Source organism: Aegilops tauschii, chromosome 1 (assembly GCF_002575655.3).
Source record: "Aegilops tauschii subsp. strangulata cultivar AL8/78 chromosome 1, Aet v6.0, whole genome shotgun sequence".
In the NCBI taxonomy this organism is placed as follows: Eukaryota; Viridiplantae; Streptophyta; class Magnoliopsida; order Poales; family Poaceae; genus Aegilops; species Aegilops tauschii.
In genome coordinates this window covers 31,520,713-31,530,250 of record NC_053035.3, presented here as the reverse complement: position 1 = coordinate 31,530,250, position 9,538 = coordinate 31,520,713, and the positions used below count along the sequence as shown (strand labels likewise).

The window sequence follows — 9,538 nt, the reverse complement described above, 5'->3', positions numbered from 1 at the left end:
TCGACGAGTATTTTCGGACGGAGGGAGTACTTGCTTGAGTCAAAATGAGAAGATGCCACCAAAGCATTGTATCTGTGAATTAACAGTTGCGGATCAGGTTTTGGCGGGCATAATTATACGCTCTAGTGTAATGTAGTAAGCCCAGAAGCCGGTAGGTCTTGTTGTCGTTTTTACCCCTAGAAATTTGTGTGCAATTCAGGGAATATAAAAATAGTAATCCTCCTGACCTACAAGTATCTCCATCCATATTTTAACTTTTAACTGTAGCTCGGTTGTTTGTTGTTCTGCTTTTGTTGGTATTAGCCGGGTAATTCTTACAGACATTCGTGTAAAGTCATACATACTTTTGTAATTCTGGCTGTAAGTTCCCAGTTTTCTAGAAATGAACTTTTTTGCGTTGAAAACCAGGAGCATTATTAATTTAGAATAGGATTATAATCTGCAGCTAGCTAATAGAACTGCTACATCACTTGGGACAGGCAAACCCTATTTGGCGCTGCAAGCGCCCGTTATAGGCCATTTTGCTAACGGGCGCCGGCAGCGCACACCCCCCTGCCGCGATTTGGGCTGTGTGCAATTCAGCGAATATAAAAATTGTAATCCTCCTGACCTACAAGTGTCTCCATCCGTATTTTAACTTTTAACTATAGCTCGGTTGTTTGTTGTTCTGCTTTTGTTGGTATTAGCAGGGTAATTCTTACAGACATTCGTGTAAAGTCATACATACTTTTGTAATTCTGGCTGTCAGTTCCCAGTTTTCTAGAAATGAACTTTTTTGCGTTGAAAACCAGGAGCATTATTAATTTAGAACAGGATGATAATCTGCAGCTAGCTAATAGAACTGCTACATCACATGGGACATCCTGAATGTCAGGGGCCTTATATCTCCTCCATGTCATGTGGGCTAGTCCTTTGGGCCTCCGGGTGGGGCCTGGCCCATGTCACGATCAGGGGCAGCTAACTACAAGCATACGGCAGGAGGCTACGAGGAGATCATCCAGTGGATCGACGAACCGGCGGTGGCGGCTACCTCTCTCTCCCCTATCTCCCTCCTTTTCCTTTCCTCCAGTTCATTTGTTCTTCCTCCATTAGTACTAGTAAGCTCGCACGTGCAACGCACGTCTATACTAAAACACATTGTATCAAATATTTGTAGTTCTAAAAAGCTATCTTCAAAAATCAAACAAGGTTTCCGATCAACCGAAACAAAAATCCAGAACTAAGATAACATCATCCATTAGCTGCCATAAACATCTCATCACTTATCCTCTTTCTCCGCGTCGACAGCCTTCTTCATCCGGGCTCCCAACAGGTGTTGGTTAATAATCTCGACACAGAGCTTGCCGTATGCATGTGCTTCTCGCCGCCGCGAGTGATGGGCATGTAGTCGCCCTGGACCTCTGGGTGGCTGTAGCAAGGCTGTGTTAGGATCAAATCACCATCTTTGAAGCAAAAGAGGTGTAAACACGAAGAAAAATAAACAGATTCAATAGTTGCAAGCGCACCTTATAGGAAGATAAAGCTTGCCAGGTTGGCGTTGTATCTCGCGCCTGTCGACATTAGACTGCATAACCTCCAGTTACATGTTCTTCTGTCGGTGGTCCATGAAAATGCCAATGGTCAGAACAAGTTTCTTTGGGATGCCCATGACTTACATTTACAGTACATAAACATCAACAAATAATAAAAGAAATCTGTATAATATAAGCCGGTGTCTCTACATATAATCTCATGTAGCATCCTAACCAAAAGTCTGAAATCTGCCATTCTGCAAACTAAAGTTTTTGCATATTATATAGACATACCAAGTTCAGTGTTGTGAGTTTAGAAAGACGCTGCAGTAAAATTTCAGAACCACTGTCAGTTATTTTCATCAAGGCTATTTTTTTGGCTTTATCATTTACCATGTTCCCACGGGCTGGAAATATTCATAAGGATACAATTTCACAAGAACATCAACGGATAAGCAGATCAATCATTCTCTGAAGTTTGCATGACAGAAATGCAATTTCTAACCCAGGTGTATGGTGCATGATACGCCCACCTAAATATAATAAATCAGAATCGTTATGTCTAATATTTCCTTGCTTTTATATATTAGTTTTTTAAATTGCACTTTTAAGAGGAGAAATATTTCATGGACAGTTAAAATCCCCAGGCATTGGAACTGCATTTGCTCGATCCTTGAGTGGATACCTTCGTTGTTACCTCTTTAGCATCCTAATTACTACAAATTTTAGTGGGGGTAGTTAGAGAAACATGCAGAAAATAGGAAGTAAATTATACTCCCAAGAAAAGAAAAAACAGAAGATAAGAGTAATCTGGATGTGGCATACCTGGAAAGTAGAGCTGAGACTGACTAACCATTTTGCATTAAGGTTTGCAAATACATCATCTCGATGTTGGAAAAAGGGTCCTTATAATCAGAACAATCTATTTGGCAATAGCAGTTTCACCCAAGTTGGTTTTGCGATGCAAGAACAGAAACAAAATTCAGTTATTGTCTACATCAGGCTAATACAAGAGAAAAGTACACGCATAATCAATGGGGACAGATTGATGATATAACATACGCACATAGCTGAACCTAGCTAATATGCATAACAATGACAAGTTATTTATTTCATCATATTAAGGCCAAATGCAGGGCTTATCGCCCCTGATTATGCATACAAAACGCGTAGCTAAGTATATGCATTTTAGATTTGGAATAAACATTTGGTAGGCTTGTCATTCTTACCATGCTCTTCAACAGATAACATGCATTTCAACAGATAATAGTAAGAAAGCAAAGCATCATCGAATTATTTGATCTGCTAAAAGTAAGGAATGCTCCTCCGCGTTTGGAAGGATACGATAGGATTTCTTGCCCTCAAGTGATAACCTCAACCTCTTGTTGCTACCTCTCTGTTGGACTGATGGTGATCCTTGTATTTGCAATGCAACTGCTCAATGCTTCCTAAATCATAAGACAATGAAAAAGAATAAAAATCAAAAGGTATGGACAGACAAATCATAGAATAAATTGGTAGGGCATTGGATAGTATCACAATAAATAGAACACAAAGTAACTTTCAGACAGAACCAACATAGTAGCTACTTGCTCAACACAAATCAGATGATCTTTGAGCATACTGAACATAGAATGGCATTGTAATATACAGGAGAAAGCATAACAGGAAGTTATTCATTATGAACTTTTGGATACAAAAAAGGTAAACCAAAGGTAAGAAGTCATACCTTGAGAAGGAGAACAGGTTCTTGCATCTCTCATAGATACTGAAACTTCAGTCCACTCCAGATCTAGATGAATAGGTAATTAGGAAAATTACGGAAGAGATTAACAAAATGCAGAAGGGATGTGTTTTAGTATCTAAAATCAAACCTCAAACAGGTTCAAGGGCATGCATTGATATCTATACATCAGGGAAGATTGAACCAAAAAATGGTTTCTGACAAGTGCGTGTAAGATAAAAATAGGTGCACAGGAAGAGATAAACATTATGGGTTTATGCTTCTATGGCCAACCTCAGTGTGGCGGCAGGTGTCCAGAAAAGAGCAATCTCCGACATTTGTATCAATATGTGGAGCAATAATAAGGCGAAAGTGAACCTGCTCCAAATGAAAGTAAAAGTTGGACCAAATTATTCATTATAATAGCTAAAAAATATGTACTGAAAACAGTACCGTTTCAAGCATATTATAAAGAAAATTTATATAAAGAACTTAAATAGAAAAAACCAAACTGGTATTCTATTGGCATCTCTCAACTGAATAAACATTTAATAACTATATTATTTTTCAGTTCAAAGACATGTGTTGAATAATGTCCATCAGTAGTCAGAACAGGTCAGTGAGTACACCTTGATTTTGCACCATCAGAAAGAGTACGGAGATCCTCTTGTCTAGGAAGCTCGTCGTCGTGCACCATCAGTTCCGCGCTGGATAGAACAAATTAAACCAGCAACTTAGTGATCCTAAACTATTAACACTACATTCTTTGAGGCAATACCACAAGCACCTGGTGCAGCCGAGAGTGGTGTGCGTGTGGGTCACCTGCTCGGGGAGGTGTCAACAAGGCCACGGGGACCGTGTCGGTGCTGTGTACGGGCAGCTGGGAGCCGGGGAGGTCCGGCAAGGGGGCAGGGAGGGAGCTGAGGAAGCCCGGCGATGTCGGCATCCGTGAGGCTGTCGGCGACGTTGATTGGGAAGGGGCACGACACACCAGTAGCAATGGGGTGCCGGATGGCTGTTGGAGGTAGATGGCGAAGCTCCGGCCGACGGCCGTCCTCCGGGGACCCTTTCGATCGGCCAGCACAGATCTGGCGACTTGGCCTCCCGCATCCATGGAGGCCACCAAGCAGAGGAGGACGGCATCGATGGGCCACACCCTTACCTCTGGGCGCGCGGAGTAGGGGCGGCGACCGGAGCAGCCGTCGGCCGATGCGCTGCGAAGTTCTCCGTCGTGAGCGCACGAGGGGCCTGGGTCCCCGAGCGGACGGGCTCTGGCCTCTCACGGATGCTAGCGCTAATTACGCGGCCTGGGATCCCTTCCTACTCTTGCGGGACGTGAGAACGACAGAGTTTTCGTCCGCCCACTAAAAATGCTAAACGCAGTTTTGGACGTGGATTAGGGTAATCTGGACGGTTAGATAAAATTATGTGAACGGATCGGGAGGCTGTAATTCTTCCGTGTTGTTTTGTGTAGGCTAGGTTGGGTATACTTAGTGTGAATATATTTGCTTGTTTAATAGTAGTAGAGATAATCATTCCTCTGTAATCACCATCATGTACTGAACCTTGTGTTGGAGTGAGATTAATCTAGAGGGAGATCGCTACTCTTACATCTGGTATACATAGCCAGGCAGTACCCTCCCCCAAATTCTTCCCCCAATTTTGTTTTTCCACCACCACCATCCGACGGAATCGACCATGGATCCGTTCCTCCAGGAGTATCTCGAGCGGCTCGGCGCCAGGCTCGACGCCTACACCAACGCCGCGAGGTCCCTCGCCGAGAAACTGAACGCCCTTGACGTCAGTTGGGCCACCAGTTCACCCGCCGTCGTCCACAACCCACCATCAGCAACAACTCCACCGGAGAGCACAACCAACGCGTCGGCGCCCGTCCCGGACGTCTCCGGTTCCACCACCAAGGCCTAGGAGATTCCCACGGTCGCCCATGATGCAGCCCCGGTGTGCATCACGATGGTGCCCGTCACCTGTTCGACGGAGTGCTCGACCCAGGTTGACACCATCGACAGCGTCGACGAGGTCCATGACGCCGCTACCGCCGTCCACCTCGAGCCCACGGTCGATCCGATCCACCAAGCAGTTGAGCAGCTCGCTCCGGTGCAGGCAACGGCCTCCATCGGCACCAACACTCCCTCTTGTGACGAGGTCGTTTCTCCCGTGACGACCACCACCGACGTCGACCCCAAGGCCGGCGTGCAGGAGCTTGATGCCCTCTCCGTCGACACCTCCACCCAACTGACGAGCAAGGCGGACCACGACGTCGCCCTCATCATCCGCAGTGACCCTGCTCCGCCGGTGCTGACCAGATGTTCGACAGACGGTCTACTCCAGGATGGCGAATGGGTGAAGCCTGTTCATCTGGTGGACAGGAGCAAAACCTCGTGCCTACCACCGATACAGCAGGGAATCGGGCAGCAACCATGGCCGTCACCTGTGCAAGTGAGAACCAGACACAACGGACACCTATTCAGGCCTAGGCCATGGCCGTCTTTCAAGTTTCATTCAGATGCAAGTTATCAGGAGGAGCCATGTTCAGTTTCTTGTTGTGAGGTAATTGTCGCAGAAGATGATGTTGTTTTGTGCCTTGGCATTGTTGGCGGATGCGTCACTAGTGCATCTGATTATGTTTGGTGGCCACCGGACCATCAGGCAAAGATGAGGAGCACATTGCAGCAATTTCTACATGACACTCAGTTGCATATTTCCATGGGATTATCAGTGGAGCAGCAGTCCTGGCCTATTGAGCAGCTTACTTTCTTGGTTTCCAATGAGCCGAGGGATTGTCTTGATGGGACTAGTGCACATGCTGGAACAAAGAGAATGGAATTCAACATTCAGTCTGCTTTTCCTAACTCTCTTGAACAATTCCAATGGGAAGTTGCATGGCCATTTGGTTCTGGGAGGAAAACATCTCTTGCTAGGCCCTGCCTTATGCATAATATGCAGTTTCCCTTACCACCCGACAAGCCTCGAGCAGTGCAGGGAATACTTCATATTATGCCTATCTTAGTGCACTGGAAATTTTGAGCCAAGAAGAATTAACAGGGAGTGGTCATGCTTCAATCAACTCTCACATTAGCAATATAAGAGAATGGTGGCTCGGTCTACTGGAAACTGCATAAGGGTACGCCCAGGTCATCTCTTGTGCTTGTGGTTTTTGAAACAGAACAATGATGATTCGGGTTTCAGTACACAGCTCTTTCATGAAGATCAATTTCAGAGCATGCATAAAATAGGTGCTCTAAGCACAGAACATTCGAGTAGTGCTTCCCTTCGGTTCATGCATTCTAGACCATATGAACTAGTCTGCTGTGGTGAAATCAATTGTCCATTATTCAGTACACTTGACCTTTGCATGGATAAAAATTCACTCAATATTTTTATGCTGCCTTGTGAGACTTTGCTGGACACGGGATGTCGCTATCACATGGTGCATGGTGAAATAGATCCAAAAATGTTGCAACCATCATGTATTCATTGTGATCAGTCAACAGGTTACTTTGAGAGTGGCTCTGCTCGAGCATATCTGAAATTGGATGAAACTTATGCTGCTGTTGTTCACGAGTGCGCGCAGAGAACTTCTCAAGACTGGGGTATGCTACTCTCTTTCAATCAGAGACCACCTGGTGTGTATTTTGGACTAATGGCAAATCTGCGTACTCCTGCTCTATCTGTAGATGCTTCATTGCAGCCGTCGGTGATTCCCACTTATGCAAGCATACAGATTGGTAACACTCAATGCAAGTGCGTGTGCACTACCCCAGGCTTATTTGGCAAATGGTTAGAGAAGTCTGGGAGCAGTAAAAACAGCAAGGTTGTCTGGCAAACATCTATGGAATATTTTTGGAGAATGTGTGCTAATCAGGCCCTAAATATGCCATTTCTAATTAGCCTCATGAGTAACTCATGCTCAGCTGGAGGGATCATATTCACCTCATGTGATCCTTTTAATTCTTTGAGAAATGGTGACCAGCTTAACAGTCGGGAGAGCACCACGGCTACTTATACGTTGGCATTAACCACTTCCATTCAGTTCATGTCCTCTGTGGGAGTTGAGCGCTCGCATTCATCTAGTGATCAAGGTGCAGGCAAAGGTACTGACAAGAAAAAAAAATCTGCTGACTGCTCCGTATGATGTGTGGCCTACAAGATGTCTGAAGTTTGTCACTGAAGGACCATCTGAGAGTTGGCGAGTTTTTCGGCTGAAACCTGCCCGGCATCATTATGACCTGGACTGCACTATTAGAAAGCTCCTGGTTGTTGCAAGAATATCGACTACTCCCTCCGTTCCTAAATACTTGTCTTTCTAGACATTTCAAATGAATATCACATACGGATGTATGTAGACATATTTTAGAGTGTAGATTCACTCATTTTACTCCGTATGTAGTCACTTGTTGAAATGCCTAGAAAGACAAGTATTTAGGAACGGAGGGAGTAGAAGTGTTCAGTTTACTTTCATGGAAGCAACGACATGGACTTGCTCTGAAGTGTTGCACTGCAAAAATGGCCAACTAGACTTACTCTGTTACAAAAAGGTGCGACACAGTTTTGATGCAAAAATGCTCCAAGGCCAAGAAATGGCGTTATGCACTAGAACTGGAGATTTGTTGCTCCTTCCGAATCAAAGATGGCACTATTTATGCTGTGATTGCTCCTGTGATCTTACCAATGCTTCGGTCATTTTGTGGGTCGACTACCCTGCCGATGAAGTGCAAAAGTCAGTGGATCCCAGGAGCATCACCATGACTTCTTCTGACCTTCAGCCGCAAAAGATTCTACTGGTGCTAGTAATCAGCAAGAGAGCGCCGGCCATGAGTGGTACAACGTCATTTACATGGTACAATAAAGATCATTTTCAAGAAGGGAGGGGTGTCATTGCCGTCGCCATCGTCTCCGCGCAAGGCTTCGTCAGCCATAGGACCTACTTCGGCTTCGACTGTGACGGCTACTTCTCCGTCGCCTTCTTCACCAAGGTTTTCAACAACCACAGCAACTACTTCAACCGGGTCTCAGTCGGCCATGACTACTACTACCCCAGCTCCAACTGCTTCTCCAAGCTCCTTCAAGTCCAACCCAACTATGGCTGCTACCGCGACAACCACCATGGCGACCCCGGCACGATCAAGGATCTTCAAGTTCCATGGGATCCTGGTGAACTCTTCGTGCTAGCAGCTTGGGGGCAAGCCGCATTTCAAGAAGGGAAGGATGTCAGGGGCCTTATATCTCCTCCATGTCATGTGGGCTGGTCCTTTGGGCCTCCGGGTGGGGCCTGGCCCATGTCACGATCAGGGGCAGCTAACTACAAGTATACTGCAGGAGGCTACGAGGAGATCATCCAGTGGATCAACGAACCGGCGGCGGCGGCTACCTCTCTCCCCTATCTCCCTCCTTTTCCTTTCCTCCAGTTCATGTGTTCTTCCTCCATTAGTGTAACCATTCCTCTGTAATCACCATCATGTACTGAACCTTGTGTTGGAGTGAGATTAATCTAGAGGGAGATCGCTACTCTTACACTGAAACCAAACATTGGTTAGATGTTCCTTCCTTGCAACTAATTTTAGCTAGCTTAAGTTCCCGATCTCCCATTACTACGTCCTTTACTTCCTCCACAAAGTGGCCGAGATACGACTGATCAAACATCTTATTTGTCAGCGTCAATACACCTTTGACACTATCAGTTTCAACAATCATTGGCAGGGGCGTGTGGTGAGTACCTATCTGTCTGCCTTCCTAGATTGCCATTAACTCAGCTTCGAAAGCATCACCACAACTGGGTAAGTATCGGCAGGAACAAACAATCAGCTGCCCCATGTGATCCCTGACTAACGATAAGTACCAAAAATGGAAGTCCAGAACCAGTCCAGAACCGGTCCAGATGGACTGATGTGGCCTGCCTAGCTCATTAGGCTAGAATTGGGATCCGTTTCGCCTAGGTGATTTTTTTGGGCCCAAATGGTAGATCCCGTCAGTGCTTCAAAGGCAATGCAATTGCATGTTAAATTAGTACTTTGTCTTGGGCACATTAATTTCTGCATCCACTACATGGTTGTTGCATTGAAGTAGATCCAATTAAAGATGATGCCCTTGCCCTTTCTTAAAAGGAGTAGCTAGCGGCTGGAGCCAAAGATAGTTGCTTCACTAACCAAGAGAAACGACGGAACTTTAGCAAAGAAGAGATAGATACATATCCATGTACCATGCATACACACCATACCTGCAAAGATAATTCAGAATTTCTTTGGGAATGGATGTGGAACATCGCAACCATTGTGTAGTAGTGGTA

General features: G+C 45.4%; 1 long non-coding RNA gene across 3 annotated transcripts; it reads right to left on the bottom strand.

The window, feature by feature from the left end:
• Nucleotides 1-1,092: 1,092 nt before the first annotated feature.
• Nucleotides 1,093-4,571, bottom strand: LOC109786941 (uncharacterized). Of its 3 annotated transcripts, none has more exons than XR_005758340.3 (8): nucleotides 4,022-4,571; nucleotides 3,864-3,941; nucleotides 3,529-3,612; nucleotides 3,241-3,303; nucleotides 2,741-2,959; nucleotides 2,337-2,433; nucleotides 1,506-1,591; nucleotides 1,093-1,408 (listed from the first exon to the last, which is right to left on the bottom strand). It is a non-coding gene; the product is annotated as an uncharacterized lncRNA (long non-coding RNA). The 3 variants fall into 3 exon arrangements; XR_012201501.1 differs by having other exon boundaries at nucleotides 2,891-2,959; nucleotides 4,022-4,556; XR_005758349.3 differs by having other exon boundaries at nucleotides 4,057-4,543.
• Between the last annotated feature and the right edge of the window lie 4,967 nt (nucleotides 4,572-9,538).